General features: G+C 44.5%; 1 pseudogene; it reads right to left on the reverse strand.

Annotated features, from left to right (window-relative positions):
• Positions 1 to 10,076: 10,076 nt before the first annotated feature.
• LOC136322186 (ras-related protein R-Ras2 pseudogene) lies at positions 10,077 to 10,710 on the reverse strand (annotated as a pseudogene).
• Between the last annotated feature and the right edge of the window lie 10,326 nt (positions 10,711 to 21,036).

Consider the following 21,036-nt stretch of genomic DNA (forward strand, 5'->3'; position numbering starts at 1 on the left):
GGGATGCAGAGGACCCAGGTTCGAGACCCCAGTTGGCAGCTTGAGCGCGGGCTCATATGCTTTGAGCAAAGCTCACCAGCTTGGACACAAGGTCGCTGGCTCGAGCAAGGGGCTACTCAGTCTGTTGTAGCCCCACAGTCAAGGCACATGTGAGAAAGCAATCACTGAACAACTAAGGTGTCGCAACGAAAAATTGATGATTGATGCTTCTCATCTCTCTCCGTTCCTGTCTGTCTGTCCCTCTCTATCCCTTTCTCTGACTCTCTCTCTGTCCCTGTAAAAAAAAAAAGAAAAAAAAGAAGGATATCAGAGCAAGGGGGTTGGGATCACACATCCAGAATGTTTGGTGGCAACAAGCTAAGGCAGCCTGATGTATGCATTCTTATAATTAAGGTTAGATGTAGGGTTAGGGTTAGGCTGAAGGACAGAAACTGTGGCTCTGAGAAGTTCATCCAGCAAATGAGTGCCAGCTGGAAGTGCCTCTTGTGTGACAGTTGCTTTGCCTTCTTGTTAAATACCCCTGCCTTACTGTGCCTGATGCATCACTCTATTAGAAACTTCTGCATTGATAATTGGCTTCTCTCTTCTCTCTTTCTCCTTCGTCCTGGTCATCTACTTCTGCTTTCTTTGTCCTTGTCCTATGTCTAATTATTCTTTCTCTGTCTTCTTTTCATGCTGACTCTTAGGACTCTTAGTTCTTGTATCCCTGGTGTAATGTATTTATGCAAATTCCGTCTTGGGCCTTGGGCTAGTCATTAATGTGGTTCCTTATGTCAGCACTCCTCTATCCAGATGCATGAGTGGATGGCGTGTCCTGCTTTTCTTGTGCTTGTGGTTGGGTAGGGCTAAGGGTTGAGTTCTGGCCTTCGAATTATGAGCAGGAGCAATGTCTGTAACTTCTGGGCCAGCGCGTATAACTGTCAATATGAGACCTTTCTTTCCTGATGCCTCGGCAACCAATAATGTTCCCAGTAGGTGGTGGCCTGGTACTCCAAGTTGCAGAGTGAGATGACACCAGACAGAATTCTTAGTCAACTCCAGACATAAATTAAATGAGAGAGAAATGAGATGTTTTAAGTCAGTGAGAGTCGGAGTTGCTTGTTCTACAGCATCATCTAGCTCTACCTTAACTGCAACAGCCTTCAAGTTCAGTTTTCTTCAAACTCTTCACCTTATCCCCTAATGAGTTTATCCACGAGTATAGCTTTCACTTCATCCTCTAATCAAAGGAATTCCAAACCTACTGAAGGGGACTAGATTGATTCCCTGAGCTCAGGTCTCCGTTTTCTAGTTACCTTGTGACACTTTTCACTGTTTATAAGAACCTCAACATGAATATTCTGCAACTGTCTCAAATTCACCATGCCCCCTAACAAACCTATTATCTGCTTCCCCTCAATTGCTGATTGCTTCTTCTCCTCTATTGCAAACTTCAGTTAATTACACTATCTTCCCAGATTCACTTAGCATTTGAATCCTGAAAATGTGCCAACTTCCTACGCATGAGTTAAGTGGGGCCAGCCTCACCAGTGGACGGTTCAAAGGGCACAGAGACCTAGTTCAAACACAGAATCCAGGAACCAGATGCACAGCAGAGTTGTATCCATTCGAGTTCCTAGGAATTGTTTCTCTTAAATTCTTCCAAGTATAAAAATGAGGTTCTCACTTTCGTTTTCAGACCAAGGGGCTTGACTTTCTCCTCCATTGGTTTGCTGAATGCAAAAGTGAACATCTTCTCTGTCAGCCACCTACAAAGATAAGATTCTTCTTTTTATTCTTTCATGTTCTTTTCCTTCCTTCCTTCCTTCCTCCCTCCCTCCCTCCCTCCCTCCCCTCCCCTCCCCTCCCCTCCCCTCCCCTCCCCTCCCCTCCCCTCCCCTCCCCTCCCCTCCCCTCCCCTCCCCTCCTCTCCCCTCCCCTCCTCTCCTTCTCTCCCTCCCTTGCCTCCCTCCTTCCTTCCCTCCCTTCCTCCCTTCATTTTGTTTTAAATGAAAAGAACACTTATAACAACAGGAGCACAGTGCGTGTCAAGCATCCTGGTTGCTGCAGGCTCCACAGACTATGGAGGATTTTCTGAGCATCACTTCCTTGTCTGCATCGCACAGTGTATGAGGCGCTGGCATTCGGCCCCCAAATGCAGCCAAGAAAGGGAAATCAAGGCCGATGTTCGAGTGTTGAGGTAATACCAAATCTATGGTCCTCAAACCCGATGTCTCCACCCTAGCTTTGGGATTTGTGCCTGCAGTTTTATGACAATTGCAGATCTGGAAGCCCGCCAGGCCAGATGTCACCACGCCACTTATTTATGCAGCAAAGCAAGCCCATGATCCAATTGTTCCTTCCCTCGTCAGCAAAAAAGGAGAAAATGTGATGAAATCAGTCTTTGGCTACAATGCAGGAGTCAAAAATATATTTGGGATTAGCTGCTATAGTTGCATTGTAGGTCATAATCTCAAGAGGAGAACAGGGAATTGAGAGGGCTATCCAAAGAGCCGGGATGCAGGGAACAATCCGCGCTGGTCTTTGTAAGGCAGCTCCTCAGTGTCTCTGTAGTACTGGGTGATACACCATCCCAGGTGTTTACACAGGCAAATGCCAGTATTTTGTGGGATCCTATGTATGAATTCAACACTGTAGAATGCCAAGCATTTGGAGAGTAAATCAAGGTCCAGCTGTCAGTCTTGCTATCGAGAAGGTGATGCCATTCTTATCCCTAATTCTTGCTCTCTCCTGTCTGCAATGTTAAGCTTGAATGGCAGTACTTCTGAGAACTAACACAAAGAAGGGAGTGGAACTGGGTTGGACTTGCTGTTTATAATGTGACTTTTCACTCAGTCTCCCCATTTAACTGTGATGACTCCCTCTGTTTGGGGCTGTGTCTGGTGTTCCCAAATCCAGAACACCTCTGCACAGCATGTCCACAGGGGACACCTCTGATGTCCCACTGGGGTAGGGATTGTGGCTGCCTGGCCACAAAGAGCTGGTGGAAGGGCCCTGGGAGATGGCTCACTCCTTACACAGACTTGCAACCAGTTGTCCTGTTTTCAAACCAACTCAGCATTTCTGCCTGTAGAGGCGCCTGGCAGCAGTTCCTGACACCTCTGGGGACTCTGAGGCGTGGACTGCTTTGCTTCTGGGGGACCCCTCCCCCTCCCCCCTTTTCTTCCTCTACTTGGGTTTCCATTTCCAAAATATTGTGGCTGTTATCTTCTTTTTGTTGTTGTAGGTTCATGTTTTACTTTTTCTTTTAATGTTTACCGTCATGTTAGGGGTTTGGGAAGGGAAAGGCACATGGGTGTGTATAGCCTTTGGTGTTTACTGGAAGTCCACTGACTCTTTCTCCCCGTTTTTATTATGTTTCTCAGCACACTGCCGAGTGTGTTTTGAACCCAATAGGTACTCAGTACAAGTCAAAGCAGTTATGATATGATAAAGTAGCTTCCCTGACCCAAGGGCTGGGGGAAAGGCAGGGATTAAAGTTACCCTGCATGAAGATTTCTGATAACAGCAGATAATACAGTATTTATCCAGATTCCCTGTCCTGCATTCATTCAAAATTGAGTGAGCACCACCGTCCGATTTTGGTGCTGCCACGTGGGTGAAACGATTAGAGATCATAGGGCCTCGTCTGGTGAATCTGCGTTTCTCCACCACACAGGGTAGTGCAATCGCTAGTGTAAACTGACCTCTTCTATAGGCTGGAGTGACAGAGAGGACTGACTGTCTTTTTATAGTGAGAAAACAGCTGTGCCATCATTGCTTTTGCCAGGAGAGAGGGGAAAACTGGTCAGGGGTTTCTGTTTGCCATTGGCAGGAACAGTGAGATGCCAGGACAACACGGATTATTCCAGAGGTACAGACAGGCTCTTCTGTCCGTTTCCAGGAACTGGCTCAGCTTGATCCACAGAGACCCTGATGGAGGGTCTGAAATTCCTCTCTTGACCAGTCAAAGCACAGCCTGACACAGAGTATTTCACGAGGCCAGCAGATGGTTTCCAGGGAGGAACTGGGAATTAAGTGGCGCTCTGGTTGCGGATGGTTCTTTTTCATGCCTAGCTACCCAAACAAAGAGGGTGAGCCAGAAGTCGGGTCTGTAAGCGCAGCCCCCCCCCCCGTGGAATCCGTGCAGGAGGATGTGCAGGGCTGCGCCTGACTGAGCCGCCCTCAAAGCACCAGGGGACGATTTCTCTGCGCTTCCTCACCCCCACCGCCCCTTCCCCGAGTCCTCAGCTCCGTCTGTACTGTCGTCTGGAAGGAACCCAACTCACACAGATCCGCGGTGCTGGACTCGGTGTTTTCCTTATCTCTGCCTCTTTTCTCTCTGCGTTTGAGCGTTTGGATAACGACAGCTTATGTTCTCTCTCTCTCTTTTTTTACCATCAGAAAACAAAAAGAAACTCTTTAAAATAAGAGTTGTGCAGTTATATTTGTGAGTTTTCTGATGTCCTGCGATGGGAAATAAAGTTCAAATTTTAAAATGTTTGCATTTCCCTTCTGCTCTTCCTCCCCCTCCCCCGGACAGGCAACACTGAGGGGCAACATTTTAATTCAGAATTGTTTTTCGGCTCAAAAGGTTGTTGTGAGGACAGCGGCAGCATCCTAGAGAGCTGCCCTGTCGACATGTTGATGTTCTCATTCAAGACCTTCATCATTGTCATCATAATTGGTGCCTCCATTTACTAGACTGTGTTTATTTATGTGCATTTTTAAGTGCTGCTTTTGGGGGATAATAGTCACAAGGGTTTGGGGACTCCTGGAATGAAAAGTGTTATGTAAACTGAAACGCTTAGCCCCTGGTAAAAGGGAATCTCTGTTGCACACACCACCTGGTTATAACAACTCGCATTTGCACAGTGCTTTGTAGTTCAGACAGAATTTTCCTGTGTATTGTTTCATGTAATCCCCCTGATAACACTGCAGAAAACGCAGCAGGGACGGCGGGGCTCCAGGAATCATCCCACCCCGCCACGCCGCCAAGCGTGTGTGCTTGTACCTGGTGGACTGCTGCTCACAGCTGTTCCCGCGCAGCTCTGCGGAAGCTAGTCCCAGGCGGTCCAGGCTCGGAGAAGAGTCAGATTTATGGAGGCACACATAAGCACAAAATAATTAGAGGGATTCTTTTGTTGTGTCTCCTCAGGAGGAAAACTGGGCAGGTGATAAATTATGCAATCTCTTCAGCAGACTGGGGGAGAGGGGAAATTTGTGGATACTGCAAAATTAATAAAATTGATTCCATCACAACTATATAAACATTTTAGTTAAGGACACACAAGTATAATTATGGCAATAGTGTAACGTGAATTAGGTGTATTGTTTGATATAGGTTAGGATATGAGCTCTTATGAGTGGTAATAAGGCATTCTTAAGCAAGTGGCAAAGAATAAAAGAGATGTTTGTTTACTGAGTCATATACAACCTTTGAACTGAGATTTTATAAGAGAGTATTTCAAGGCAGTAAACGGTTTCTCTGGAAGAGCATCCTTTTAGAAGAGAAGACCAAACAATACTGTAAGAATTGGTGTGATTACATTTCTTCAGAGATCTTGCCGAGAAGTCTATTTCTTGAAGGAATGCCTTAAATGCAAAACCGTTAATCAACCCAGCTGTAGATGGCCACATAGCACTGGGGAATGAAACATGGTTTTTTGTTGTTTTTTTTTAGTAAAACATGGGCCTTGGATGAGCTAGAACTGAGCTTGACTCCCAGATCCCCCGTGAACCCGTTCTACAAACTTGGGCAAGCCTTGATCTTTGTGAGCTTCGGTTTTCCTATGTGACACTCCATGAACTAAAAAGGCTTCCTTTATAAAAACAGTCGTGAGGGTGAAGTGGGATAAACGTGCAGCTCTGTGGGTTGTTGGCCATGTTTGTTATGGCTCAGTGTTATTGCCCTTCTCCGCGGACCTGGAGTTGGAGACTGAGCTCACTCTTTTTTCTGCTCTCCGAAACCCCAAGTTACAAAGGCTCTCAGAAAGGCTTTAATTTGGCTGCAGTTAGTATTTATTCACCACAGCCTTGCTTCTAACTGACACCCGGACTGATAAATCGGCTCTACTGGACAGGTTTTAGAAAGTACTACTTAAAAAGCACTGCTTTAGCCGATCAGATGACAGCTGATAATGTGGTTCCCAGTCGGGCTTCTGTGAAGGCCGGTGAATAAGAATCAACTTTTCCTTTGTCATGCAACCGAAGAAGAAGGATTGTGGCTCTGTCTCTTACACATTGTAAATCACTTAAAGGTCTCTCAGCTAAGAGTTCTGGAGTCGTATTTAAGGACCGTGGTGGTGATGAGTGCACTTCCCAGAATCTGAAGTGAAAAGCACACTTGCCCTGAATTTCTATTTCTGTTACACTCACCCTGGGGCCCCTGGTGAGATGGGACTGATCTCTAGAGGTGTTCACATGGCCATCCTCCTGCACACCAGGCCTCTCACATAAATCAACTCAGAAAAAGGAATTACAGCAGACTGGAGTGTGAGCTGGTATGTTGGTGAAAACTTGTTGGAAAACAGAATTCGGAACACATCAGCTCAGGCAAAATAGAGAATTTATTGGCTCACAGCACTTGGAGATTCAGGGATGCACTGGATATCAACCCCAAGGGAAAAGAGGTATTCTATTACTCTGGCAGAACAATCTGAGGGCAAATTCTGCTTAGATGTGCACTGCTGGACTGGCAAAAAAAAAGTTGCAACTTTGCAGGTCATATTCTACAATATTATTGACTGTAAACATCACTTGGTTACTGATACTACTTCTTTGTTTCCTTCTTGTCTCTTCCTTTCCTTTTTTTGAGAGAGAAAGAGACAGACAGGAATGGAGAGAGATGAAAAGTATCAACTCATAGTTGCAGCACCTTAGTTGTTCATTGATTGCTTTCTCATACGTGCCTTGACTGGGGCTCCAGCTGACTCAGTGACCCCTTGCTTTAGCCAGTGTCCTTGGGCTCAAGCCAGCAATCTTGGACTTCAAGCCAGCAACCTTTGGGCTCAAGCCAGTGACCATGGGGTCTTATCTATGATTCCATGCTAAAGCTGGTGACCCCATGCTCAAGCTGGTGAGCCCATGCTCAAGCTGGCAACCTCAGGGTTTCAAACCAGGGTCCTCAGCATCCCAGGTTGATGCTCTATCCACTGTGCCACCACCTCATCAGGCATCTCTTCCCTTTTCTGATCTGGATGTTTAGCCTTAAATATCCTTAAATATAATATATATGTTTTGTATTCCTATTTCACTAATCACAGCTCATTTTCTATCACATGCCTACCTTTGAACCCTTCACCATGACCAGAGAGACAAGCATGTTGATTGGTTAGCCCAGGCCACATGACCATATTTGCTTTTCCCTTTTTTTCTTTTTCATGTGACCACTTTTGCATTGGGAAGAGGGAGGCATCATTATTCACAGATTCATCAGGACCACATGAATTGGGACAGCTGCAGGGTAGACAGACAACATATTCACCAATGATACAGCCAATAGGGGTTAATACCCAAAATTTATAAAGAACTTATACAACTCAACAACAAAAGAAAAATCCAATTAAAAATGGGCAAAGGACTTGAATAGACACTTCTCCAAAGAGGACATACAGGTGTCCAATAGACATGAAAAGATGCTCAACGCCACTACTCATCAGAGAAGTGCAAATTAAAAACCACAATGAGATATCCCCTTACACCTGTCAGAATGGATATCATCAATAAAGCAATTACAAGTGTTGGTGAGGATGTGGAGGTAAGGGAGACTTCATACACTATTGGTGGGAATGCAGATTGGTGCAGCCACTATAAAAAACAGTATGGAGTTACCTCAAAAAATTAAAAATGGAACTGCCCTGTGACCTAGCAATTCTACTTCTGGGAACATAGCCAAAGAAAACTGAAACACTAATTTGAAAGACTATATGCACCACTATGTTCATTGCTGCATTATTTACAATAGCCAAGATCTGGAAGCAGCCCAAGTACCCATCAGTAGGTAAGTGGATAAAAAAACTGTGGTACATTTAAACAATGGAACGCTAGTTGGCCGTAAAAAAGAAGGAAATCTTACCCTTTGTGACAATGTGGATGGACTTGGAGAACATTATCCTAAGTAAAATAAGCCAGTCAGAGAAAGACAAGTACCATAGGATTTCACTCATATGTGGAATCTAATGAACAAAATAAACTAACCAACAAAATAGAAACAGACTCAGAGATACAGAGAACAGACAGACAGCTGTCAGAGGGGAGGGGTTGGCAGAGCTGGGTAAAAAAGGTGAAGGGATTAAGAAACAAATAAACACATTTATAGACAGACAACAGTGTGGCGGTTACCAGAGGGAAAGGGGGTGTGGGAGAGGTAGAAGAGGAGAAGAGGGATAAGTGATGATGTATGGGGTGGCAAACACATAATACAATACACAAATGATGTGTTACAGAATTGTACACCTGAAACCTATATCATTTTATTAATAAATGTCACCACAATAAATTAAATAAAAAGTAAAAAAAAATGTGAACAGTGAAAATCAAATACCTTTACATATACACAAGTTATGCTCTGAAAACATAGTTATTTATAAACATATTAAAATACTTGTTCATTAGTTTGATAGTAAAATAATGTATAAAGGTATATAGAAAAAAACATTAATTATCTCTGACCCTGGAAAGATCAACTCCATATTTTGTATAACAAACAAAAAAAAGTTTTAGTTTTTTTGAATACCTTATCCAGAAATACTTAAAAAGGAAGACAGATGTAAATTCTTTATTTTTATTCTCAACATGGTTGTGAAAAGAGTTAAATTAGAAAACCAGGGCTCTGGCCAGGTAGCTCAGTTGGTTAGAGGGTTGTGCCACTACACTATGTCATGATTGAGCATTTGATCCCTGGCCAGGACACATATAAGAATCAATCAATGAATCCATAAATAAATGGAACAACAAATCGATATTTCTCTCTCTCTGAAGTCAATATATTTTTTTTTAAAGAAAGAAAACCAAAAACATTGAAATGCCTAAGTCCAGAATAATTCCAAATATTTGGCTACACAGAATATTATCATCTTTAAGATTAGGAATAATAATAAAGGTTTTTATTATATGATTATTAATAAAGGGTTTTGAAAGCAGTTTTTAATTTTTAAATACAATAGGCATTATTTTGGCCACTGGAAAACAGAGTATCAGTTAGGGTCTAAGACATCTCACTTTTGAAGATTCAGTTCAGTGTATTTAAGGTCTGAAAGTGACAGCAAAAGTGTTATAGATAGGCAGAAATTCACATTAAAAAACAAACTCCGTATGTTTGTATTAAGAGTAACAGTAGGCAATATGATTTCAAAAGTTAAAAGTTATTTTATTTTATTTATTTATTATTATTATTATTATTATTGTATTTTTCTGAAGTTGGAAACAGGGAGGCAGTCTGACAGACTCCCGCATGCGCCCGGCCGGGATCCACCTAGCATGCCCACCAGGGGGCGATGCTCTGCCCATCTGGGGCATTGCTCTGTTGCAACCAGAGCCATTCTAGCGCCTGAGGCAGAGGCCACAGAGCCATCCTCAGCGCCCAGGGCCAACTTTGCTGCAATGGAGCCTTGGCTGCGGGAGGAGAAGAGAGAGACAGAGAGGAAGGAGAGGGAGAGGGGTGGAGAAGCAGATGAGCGCTTCTCCTGTGTGCCCTGGCTGGGAATTGAACCCGGGACTCCTGCACGCCAGGCCGATGCTCTACCATTGAGCCATCTGGCCAGGGCAAAAGTTAAAAGTTATTTTAAAACCTATGACTTCGGCTTGGCAAACAGCTTAGGTTCCAAATATGATTTGTCCCAATTACAATGTGAGCCCTTCAAAAAGAATGTGTCTGTGTACACAGATGTATGTTTTAAAATAATGAGATAATCTTTGAAGCAGCCTCAGTGTTTCCTTTAAATCTGTATTGAAATGGCCATAGGATTAGCTTCATGGAAAGCATTAGACAGTTTCTTAGTCTAAGGCTGCCACAGGGGTCATTTGTGTAAGGCTAGAAAGGTACCAACCTGGCATAAGCCGTAAGGAAAGGAGAAGGCGAGGGCTTTTCCTGGCAGTTAGTAGCTAAAACTCAAGGGATTCTTAGAATATGACACATGGCAGCCTCTCTTGACTTGTTCTTTTTCTGTTGGTTCTAGTGAATGAGAATATTCTTGCTCTTGAAATTTCCTCACAGCCTGGACAAATTCATGGAAAGCTTGATCTACATTCATGCTAATCTTTGCTGATGCCTCCATGTAAGTTGCCTTCAGTTGTCCTGCTAACTGTTGCCCTTGCTCCTGTGTTACCAGTCTCTGATGATCCAGGTCTGCTTTGTTACCAGTTAAAATCATTGGAAACTCATCACGATCCTTTACTCTGAGAATCTATTTTTGAAACATACAGATTTCTTCAAAACTGCCTCTATCTATGACGAAAAAGGCCAAAAGGAAACCCTCGCCAGTTCTCATACACTTCTATCAGAGCTCCAAACCTCTCTTGTCTGGCTAGATCTAGAATATCTAGCCTGGCTGCCCTGTCATCTGTCATGCACTACTTTGTATAGGAATCCTCGATGACTGGATCATAATCTGTTACAAAACAGGGCTGGATAAACTGGATGGTGAGTGCCGGCTTGCCCCCACCGCCCCCACTAACCACCACTAGACAGTACTTCTGGCCAGAGCTGGACCACCAGCCTACTATGGTCATAGGGACACCATGCCCACCCACGCTAGACCTGCAGGCTGAGAGTGAGCAGCCAGCTGGGGGTTCCAGGTGCCTGGAGCTGTATCCTGGGTGGCCAAGTCTCACCTGAGGTTTGAAGAACAAGGTGACTGCAGCGCAAGGGCAGCAGTGGCCGAGGGGCACATGGTCCACATGTCTCCGCAGATGCTCATAGGCTCTGTTTTTGAAGGAGAACCCAGAGTCACTACAATTCTAATGAGATTCCCAAATTTAATCCAAGTTAAATCCTTGCCTGCATACATAGGTCCTTAACCCTTACCCACATAAATAGGTCTAATGGAGCTCAGTGCAGGTAATGACCGAAAAGTTTTGGCTTTTGCCCCAACTGTATACTGATACCAAGCTGTTTCTCTGGCTTACATTGTCAATGTCCACCAACTGAACAGTCTCTCGGTGGTTATACCTCAGGACTGTCACTGACGCCAGGGCCTTGCTCGCCACGTGACACACAGGATGCCAGCCCGGATTCCGCACTGCCCTGAATCTTCTCTGTGTTGGACCCGTACAGCAACAAAGAGACGACCCCTCTCCCCATCTGGTTACTCTTAATCCCCCAGGTCCAGGGCACTGGGAGCGATATCCTCAAGTTTCCTTCTGATTCTGCCCGCCGCCCAGAGAGAGCAGACCTGGTTCAGGGCCAGGGAGTGCTGTCCAAGGCAGATCCCAAACCCACCATCTCATCCCTGCCTCTCAGACACTTGTCACACCTTGTTTCCTAGCTTCCTCCAAGTAGCCCCATAGTTCAGAAAGCCCCTTCCTTGTAGTAATTCAGGTACGGCCTGTTCCTTTGTCTGACTCATCAGGAAGGACTGAAACTCAGCAGTGGATGTGTCTTAGACCCAAGTGGAGTCCTGCCATTTTTTTCTGCCACAATATTATCCTGAGAAAGTGAACTTCATAACTAAAATACCAACCTTTATTTATTTATTTTTTAAATTTATTTTATTTTTTTATTTATTCATTTTTTTTTAGAAAGGAGAGAGAGAGAGAGAGAGGAGAGAGGAGAGACGGAGAGAGAGAAGGGGGGAGGAGCTGGAAGCATCAACTCCCATATGTGCCTTGACCAGGTAAGCCCAGGGTTTCGAACCGGCGACCTCAGCATTTCCAGGTCGATGCTTTATCCACTGTGCCACCACAGGTCAGCAATACCAACCTTTAGATAGCATGAAACATCAACAAAATCCTTCTTGTTATGTACTGTGATTCCAAATGTGACTTATGGATTTCCAGGACCTACCAGCTTCTCTGATTACCAAATCAGGTTGTATTTCCTTTTATGATCTAGAGTAAAATGACCCCAAGTCCCCATCCTTTGAAGACCCTTCCTCTGCTGGGTTTTCCTCACCAATGAATTCTGAGTGTCAGGAGTAAACTCACGTCTCTACATATCTGTTCTACTGGTTGCATTTGTCAGCCATGCACCCCTGAAATGAACTGCTTCTCCAGCGCCCACATAGATTTTTGTAAGTGCAGAAAGGACCTCTGAACTGGATTTAATCACCTGGTAATCACATTGTTAGGGTTCTAGTTTTGTTTTTACAGTAGTGATTATATTACCACTTTTTATATAGCAAGTAACAGGAAACTAATTCAGATGAACAAATAAGAAAAATTAATTGGTTCACGTAACAGAAGATTTGGGTATTTATCTGCATCAGGGAGAAGTTGATCCTATATCAACTGGCTGTGACTAGTTCCCAGTTTGTTTCTCTGCATTTCTTGGCTCTGTCAAGAGCTCTGAGAAACTCAAAATGGAAAAGGAAATTGTACTACAAGCAGCGTTAGATCTTCTCCTCAGAGCTCTCTGCCCTGTGGTTGCAATGTGGCTGCCAGAGACTCCCAGGGCTACTTAACTTCGCTCGTGTCCAGCAGCAAAGAAAGCATCTCTGCTGGAAGCAACTGCAGAGTGGAGGCGGGATCAATCGCCAAAACCCCGTGACTGAGAATGAGCTGGTGGTGTTACTGGCGGCACTGGTAGCGAAATTAGACCTTGGTTCTTGAGTTCGGCAAAGAAAGAATTCAGAGCAAAGAATTCTATTTATTAGTATTGTTGTTTTTTATTTTGAGAGTATGTGTATTAAAGCTGGGGACAGTGAAACAAGGAAAGGCTTAGGAGAGAAGAAACAACAGGAGAGAGCCAAGGCTGGGCTGCTTGGGCTCTCTAGAAACACGGGAAAGAAGTGAGCCAAGGCTCCCTGCTGTCAGCTCACTGGAGAGCTGGAGAAAGTGGGAGGGGCCTTGGGGACACGTTCAAGGGGTTTGCCCGGATGAGCTGCCATTGCCCATTGCTCCCCTGGTTGCAAGTCTCGTGGGGTCCCTTAGAGTTTAGGAGATGCATGCCTGTGGGGAGAAATAGAAGGGAGAAGGGGAAGGTGCTGCCATGCTCTCAGGAGAGAGAGTGCACCCAAGAACTCAAATTATAAGAGAAAGTTGCTGGGAAAGTTGCAGAGGTAGTAGCAGTGAGGCAGCTGGGCTACTAAAACAAGTTACAGAAGCAAAAGAAGGGCCCTCAGAGCTTAGGAGAGAGACAGGCAAAGGTAGCGTGCCTGGAGGGGCAGGAAGAGGGGGCAGGGAAAGGCCGAGAGCGAAAGCATGCCAGGGTTGTTGTTTCTTAAGATAACACTAGAAGAAGTTTGAGGTGGGTGATGGTTTGACATTCCTACTTAACTTCGCTACCGCATTATAATGAAAGCAAGCTTCAGACTAAATTCTGCCACAGCAGTAGACATGTGCTAAACATATATTCACTGGCCAGCAGGCACAAAACAGCTCATGCCATCTATTCTGGAAGTTTGATGAAGTCACAGCCCCTCTGTCTGGCCTTTTGGATGGTCTAATGAACTTCTGTTCACTGGGGACAAAAGCCAAGACTGCAGAGGCAGGATCCTGTCACTCTTGCAGTCACTATTAGTTAAGGACATCTCACATCAAGGGCCACACGCTGGTGGTGCATATAGAGACTTTTAGCAACGACCCAGCCTCCCTAGGGTTATTGGCTGCCATGCTCTCTGGATTCAGACACCCTAATTGTACAAGGGAAGAGCTGTCTTAGCCAGTCCACAGATTAAAAAAATACTTTCTCAATCACCTTATATTTTCCCTCTTTATATCCTGTTCATCATTGTCACACTGTTAAATTTAATTTTCTAAATAAAAAAAAGTAAAAAAAAATACTTTCTTAGAGTAGTCTTAGAAATATGTTCATTATAATCAGTATTCTTTTTTTAAAGAGGAACTTTCAGAACTTGAGATATATTTGACAAAGGATATATTTAATTTCACTAAAAATTAGATCCTATTTCTGAAATTTTTTTGCTTCTCAGCAGGACATCGCTTTCCACCACAAAAAGCCCATTTTTGACATTCTGCATGCAAATTAGCAAAGCTTTGATTATTGACTGAGATATAGAGGACAGAAGCAGTGGTGGGTGGACTCCAGACGAGAATGTCCACTGGCCACGCCAGGGGCCCCCAAAGTCAAAGATGAAACTAACTGGCACAACTCTAATATCTCACAGTCTATTTTGAAAGTTTTAAAGTCAACTACTGTCATCACTATAGGTCCCTGCACCTCAGAGTTGACAGCCCCGGATCCCTCGGGTTTCACAGATCGACTCCTGGCCCCAGAAAAGCAGTCACAATAGTTCGATGTTTTCCAGACTGTAAATTGTGACTCATTAACAGGTCTTAACATGAATCCAATGGGACATGACCAACATTAAAAACAATGACACAGAATATATAGAAATATCAGCATTACGTGCAATAAGGATAAGTATTACTTCATGAAACTTTTATTTATGTTAGATATATCTGGCATGCATTTACTGGAATACTATAAAATATTATATGTAAAATATAAAATATTCTCTAAAACTTTTTTTTTTAAATGTGTATCAAGAAAGTTGTGAACAAACTCAAATAGTTGAAAATACATTCCAAAAGGTTGATGTTATTCCCTCTTGGGATATCGCTTAGATACCAGTGGTCCTGCACTAGATTCCCCTCTACGCATGTGCTCTGGGCCTGGTTCTGGCTGAAGATACCCACTTACATCATTGGGCAGGATACTTGGCATCTTAATCTGCAACATCATTCAGATTTATGGTGACTTCATTGAAATCACCGAGGACAATGGGTGGGTACTTGCTTTAGGGCCAATCCTGGTAATTTTCCAAAAAACAAAGGAATCTATCTGTTCCAAATAGTCTGAGAGCTCTCTCAACCTTGCAAAACTAAACACTGCCAGCAAACTCCCAATTCAAGGTTCAAGAAGAAGGAGAAGGAGAAGGAGAAGAAGGAGAAAGAAGAAGGAGAAGAAGGAGGAGGAAGAGGAGGAAAAGGAGGAGGAGGAAGAAGAAATTCCATCTTTATTAGGTACCAGCATCATGTCTGCCTCACAAATAGTCTGTATTCTGAACACACACCCTAAACCAGATGTTTTCTTATATACTGGTATTAAATAAATTGAAGAGTGGTTGAAGCTTTTCTGACGATGGCATCACCTCCACCTCTGTTTGCAAACGGTAACTTGTGCAGAGGGAAAAATCTGTCACGGGCCACTGAGTTCTGTCAAGTGTTTGTAAGAACTCTCTTATTGAAAGGTAGCACTACCCAGAAGCGATTATTAACCTCACACCACATTTTTATTAGCTGACTCATCAAAGCTCCAAGACCCTGCATGAGAACTGACAAATGGAGTTTGCAGGGATGACATGATTCTTTGAACTTAAACTCAGTTTTTGCTTAGTAATATGGTTTTTAAAAATGTACAGTATTGGCTGCTAATACTAAAATATAAATATGTTAGGATATATACATATATGCATTGAAAACAGTTAAAGAACATTGTATGTAAAAAGTGATGAGTGAAATGTCACTTTGTTCTCCCAGCGGGACGTTCCAATGGGAGGATACATAGTTGGTGTACCCAAGAGGAAAACATGCTTAATAATGAGTGAAAAAAGCTCAAAGAAGGAGCTCACGGAGGAGGGCACATAGTCAGATCATCCCCAGAAACTGGAGGGAAAGGAATTTATGATGCCCGGGGCGGAAGTCTCAGGGTAAAAGGATGGGGGGCCTGCGTTGGGGTGTGTGTAAAGGCACTGGTCTGAGAGAAGCGGAAATAATAAGATTTGTGGTGAGGGAGCCTGTGAACTGGCAACACAGGAAGTGACTCAGAGGGTACTGGGGAGGAGTCATGCCACGTTGTAGTTCCGGAACCGGAACCAAGGAGAGAGCTTGAAAGGGAAGTCCGCAGTGTGTGCATAGGGCAGCCGGTGGATGGCAGGAGCTCTCGTTTAGTGTCAGTACAGCGTGAGATACGGCCTGTTGTAAAAGGCCAGTCTCCTGTTCCAGCAAACAAAATAGGTCAGTTCTTCCAAAAGACTGCACAACGGACACTTTGTTTTTCAGAATCAGACAAATGTAAAAAATATCTGTCTTTTATATTTTGCCATTTTTTTTGATGTGTGCCCTCATAAAAAAATGAAAGCGAAGTTCCAAGATGAAGCACATTTTAGTTTCTTCAACATACAGTGTGTAATGAATAATGGAACGTATTGCCAACCTGTTATGTTTATCCTCAGACATGTGCAGCCCAGCCCAGCCCTGTTGTGCTGGGTGCTATGTGAGGGAGAATAGGGCAGAGGGCAGGGAAACAGAGAACTGCGGGTGTGCAAGAGGCAGGATGATCAGAGGTCAAGGATGGTGGTGGGCATCAGGCCATCGGCCTTAACGTCCCAGCTGTGCACTTTTTACCTGGACCTTACTTTCCATCTGTTAGAGATCTAGGGCAGACTCGTGTGGAGTTTAATTATTTACGTTGGTTGACCTGTGCAGGCTCCAAATCCCTACATGATTGCTCAGATCTCTGTTAGTTCTATCTAAGGTGCATGGAGATTATATTTTTTATTTATTCATTATGGCGAGGGGAGAGAGAGTGAGAGAGAGAAGGGGGGAGGAGCAGGAAGCATCAACTCCCATATGTGCCTTGACCAGGCAAGCCCAGGGTTTTGAACCGGCAACCTCAGCGTTTCCAGGTTGACGCTTTATCCACTGCGCCACCACAGGTCAGGCTAAGGTGCATGGAGATTAAAAAAAATATAGCTTCAGGGCCCGGGCTCAAATCCTGACCCTGCCACTTACATGCCGTGAGACCCTGGGGCAATAGGCACCCGCTCTGTGCCTGTTTCCTCAACTTTGAAATTAGGGTTTTGTTGAGTATAAAATTACTTGTAAGAACATGCTAAGCCCTCATTAGCTATTATTATTATACTTTAGAAAAGCAGTATAGCATGAGGGTTCAAGTAAGGAGTCAGAGCCAGACTGCTTGGATCTAACTCTTGGTTCTGCGACCTTAGCCAAGTCCCTTACTGTCGCTGTTGCCTCAGTTTTCTCATTTGTAAAACAGGGATAATAAGAATACCTACTTTGTAGGAACTGAGCAAGAATTAAATGAGTTAGGATGTGTAAGTGATATACTTGTGCCTAGTATATCATCTGAAAGTGTTCGCCACTGTTATGGTGGTGCTTATTTTGCATGTTTGTCTTTTTTAAGTCAAGGTCTGGGCCTTGCCCGCACTAGGTACTCATTAAGAGACTGTCAGACACCTGAAGGAATGACTACATACATACAGTTTATATAATTCATGGCTTTCAGTATAGATATTGGCCATCCATATTATTCCAGATTTGCCAAATACACTTGGACTGTCTGCATCACACGTGACTTCAGATAACGCAGAGACAATGGCCCCAGCTCCCTCTCCCTTTCTGCCCTGGGGAGCTCAGTGCTACAAAGGAGAACCTCTGGGACATGGGACCATGACAGCCTCGGGAAGCATTGCTCCATTCCTCCATCGGTACAGTAGGGAGTCATCATCACACTCCCAAAGTTGGGAAATCTATGGAGGATACACAAATTATAAACATAAATCAAATTGCCCTCCAGCCCTGGCCGGTTGGCTCAGCGGTAGAGCGTCGGCCTGGCGTGCGGGGGACCCGGGTTTGATTCCCGGCCAGGGCACACAGGAGAAGCACCCATTTGCTTCTCCACTTCCCCCTCTTCCTCTCTGTCTCTCTCTTCCCCTCCCGCAGACGAGGCTCCATTGGAGCAAAGATGGCCCGGGCGCTGGGGATGGCTCCTTGGCCTCTGCCCCAGGCGCTAGAGTGGCTCTGGTCACGGCAGAGCGACGCCCCGGAGGGGCAGAGCATCGCCCCCTGGTGGGCAGAGCGTCGCCCCTGGTGGGCATGCCAGGTGGATCCTGGTTGGGCGCATGCGGGAGTCTGTCTGACTGTCTCTCCCCGTTTCCAGCTTCAGAAAAATACAAAAAAAAAAAAAAAAAAAAATTGCCCTCCACCCCTTTCTGCTTGAACATTTCTGGTGGATAGCAACCAACATGGTCGTTCGAACATTCATGTGGCACTGCTGGGCCGGTGGGCGGTCAGTCAGTCCCCTAGGGCTGGCAAGCGCCCCTGTTACCCCAGACACTGTCCCTCTGCTGCCTGGGTGGCGGCAGCAGTTTGCCCCTTCATAAACATCAAGACACAAAATAATGGAATGTTTAGTCTGAGTAATACATTAAGGAAATCAATTAGGCCCACATGCAACTTTCTAAGATTTTAATTACAGTACTTAGGGTACCACACTAGAGCAGTTTGTCAGGAACATAATTTGTTAATGAGTAACAACTGACACAGTGTATTAGTTGGGATTGTAATTAGCTCTTGCTAGCCCTCTATTGGAACCCTGATCAAAAGCCAGTCAGCGAAAGCAGGCGAAATGAGCATGAATGATCACCTCGACAGCTCTCTCTAGGGCCGTCTCCTGGATGCCGTTGTCCCTGGAGGGCCTGGCTAAGACCATGTGCACATTTTCACTCAAGTGTGGTCTGGGGAGCAGCATCTGCCTCTTCTAGGAGCTTGTTAGAAATGCAGGTTCTCGGGCCCCACCCCAAACCTATTACGTTGGAATCTGCATTTGAAGACGCCCAGGTGACTTATAAGCATATTAAAGTTTTTTGTTTTTTTTTCATTTTTCTGAAGCTGGAAACAGGGAGAGACAGTCAGACAGACTCCCGCATGCGCCCGACTGGGATCCACCCGGCACGCCCACCAGGGGGCGATGCTCTGCCCATCCTGGGCGTCGCCATGTTGCGACCAGAGCCACTCTAGCGCCTGGGGCAGAGGCCACAGAGCCATGCCCAGCGCCCGGGCCATCTTTGCTCCAATGGAGCCTTGGCTGTGGGAGGGGAAAGCATATTAAAGTTTGAAGAGCACTGTAGGAATAGAAGGAGCACAGGTTCAAAGCCAGACAGATCTGACACACCCACTCACTAGAGCCATGTCCTTGGGCAAGTCACTTTGCGCCTCGGTGTCCTTATTTGTAAGTTAAATCTACTAATACCTATATTGCAAGGTCGTAGTAATGACTAGCAGCAGCATGTGCACGTGCCTAGCACAGAGCAGCTGAACAACGAATGAGCTTTGGAGACACTCCGCAGGGCTTCCTGCGGACTGGGCCTGACTACAGCCCACATGTTTTTCTGACCCGGGTCATTTCTGTGCTGCCTTCTCTCAAATCTCTGAGTACCTTCCTACTCCCATCTATCCATTCCACAAGAGGTGGGACCAGGAGAAGAGAGGGGAACCATTAGAGTAAGTTAAGAGAGAACATATTTTAAAAGATAAAATAATAAAAATAGTGAAATTAGCCAAAGACTAGGCTAAAAGCCGATTAAATTATTTTTGCTTTTAAAAAAAGTGATCAAATGACCACATAAGAAAAAGTGGCTTAGTCACATCAGCGGGGGGATTGCAGGGCCCGGACTGGTCTGCTTTCCCACTGGAGGGCGGAGTCTGAGGAAGGAGGTAGCCGTGTGCAGTCCTCTCAAGACGGGATTCTTGCAAGTATCGTGAGACTGAGATCTATAGTTAAGGATCTTATTTTTTAAGGAAACATCCTTGACACAATTTGCAGAATGGATATGTTCTTGATGGAGTGTGCAAAGTTAAAAACGTGTACATTGAAGCAATTTCCTCCCAGGAAAATTTCCATTTAAGCTTCCTCGCCCAAGTCAAGATAGTGCTGGAAGGAGCCCTTACCTAAACTGATTACTACGCTGTGTGCTCAAACGTGGGGGATTACTGCCGCATCACGGCTCCAACAGAAAAGGGTGATTTTCTTACAGCACCTTGTAGGTAGACTGGAGGGATTCTGGGGCATCTGTGTGAGACAGAGTGGAAAAAATCAATAGAGAGACAGGAACATCTGCTCCTGTATGAGCCCTGACTGGGGATCAAACCGGCAACCTCTGGGCTTTGGGACGATGCTCTAACCAACCGAGCTACCCAGCCAGGGCAATTTTTTTTTTTACATTATGTAAATACAGGAAATTAAAAATTGAGAAAGATGTTAGATTCCAGGTTTGCATAAAACATCCAAATAGTCAATGTTTCAAATGAGAAATTGAGTTTGTTTCTGAAAATGTAACTTTAAAACTCAAGCTTGATGCTTGAAATGGCTGTACTCAATTCTGATCAAAAGGTTTTAATTATGATCTCTTCAAATTTTGGATATTCACTACCAATGAGTAACTTTGCATGAGGAGGTCATAAAGCTGTATTTAAACCATTGTTTTACAATTATTCCAAAATCCATGATAGTTAAAGTTATATTTAGGGACTATAACAGTTCATCCTTTTCTTTTATTGATAAATTCGATGTTGAAGTTTCTTGTGATAATGCAAATGTTTTTCAAATTTAACTGAACTTTTTTATATCTATTATTTCAAAATACTAATGTGACTCTAATGTGCAGACTGTCACATATCATTAGAGCAGTCGCCATTGAAAGGACACATCAGCCTGACCAGGAGGTGGCGCAGTGGATAGAGTGTTGGACAGGGACGCGGAGGACCCAGGCTTGAACCCACGCCGCTTGAGCACAGGCTCATCTGGTTTGAGCAAGGCGCACCAGCTTGAGCTCAAGGTCGCTGGCTTGAGCAAGGGGTCACTCGGTCTGCCGTAGCGCCTTGGTCAGGCACATATGAGAAAGCAACAATGAACAACTAAGGTGCCGCAACAAAGAATAGATGCTTCTCATCTCTCTACCTTCTGGTCTGTCTGTTCCTATCTGTCCCTCTCTCTGTCTCTGTCACAGAAAAAAAAAAAAAAAAAAAAAGGAAGGACACATCAATTAAAAACAGGTAGAAATCCCCAGTATATGGGGCAGCCACTGCCAGGAACTCAGCCTTCCTGTCCCCATCCCCCTTCTCTTAACACAGACA

Source organism: Saccopteryx bilineata, chromosome 2, assembly GCF_036850765.1.
Source record: "Saccopteryx bilineata isolate mSacBil1 chromosome 2, mSacBil1_pri_phased_curated, whole genome shotgun sequence".
NCBI classification, from domain to species: Eukaryota; Metazoa; Chordata; class Mammalia; order Chiroptera; family Emballonuridae; genus Saccopteryx; species Saccopteryx bilineata.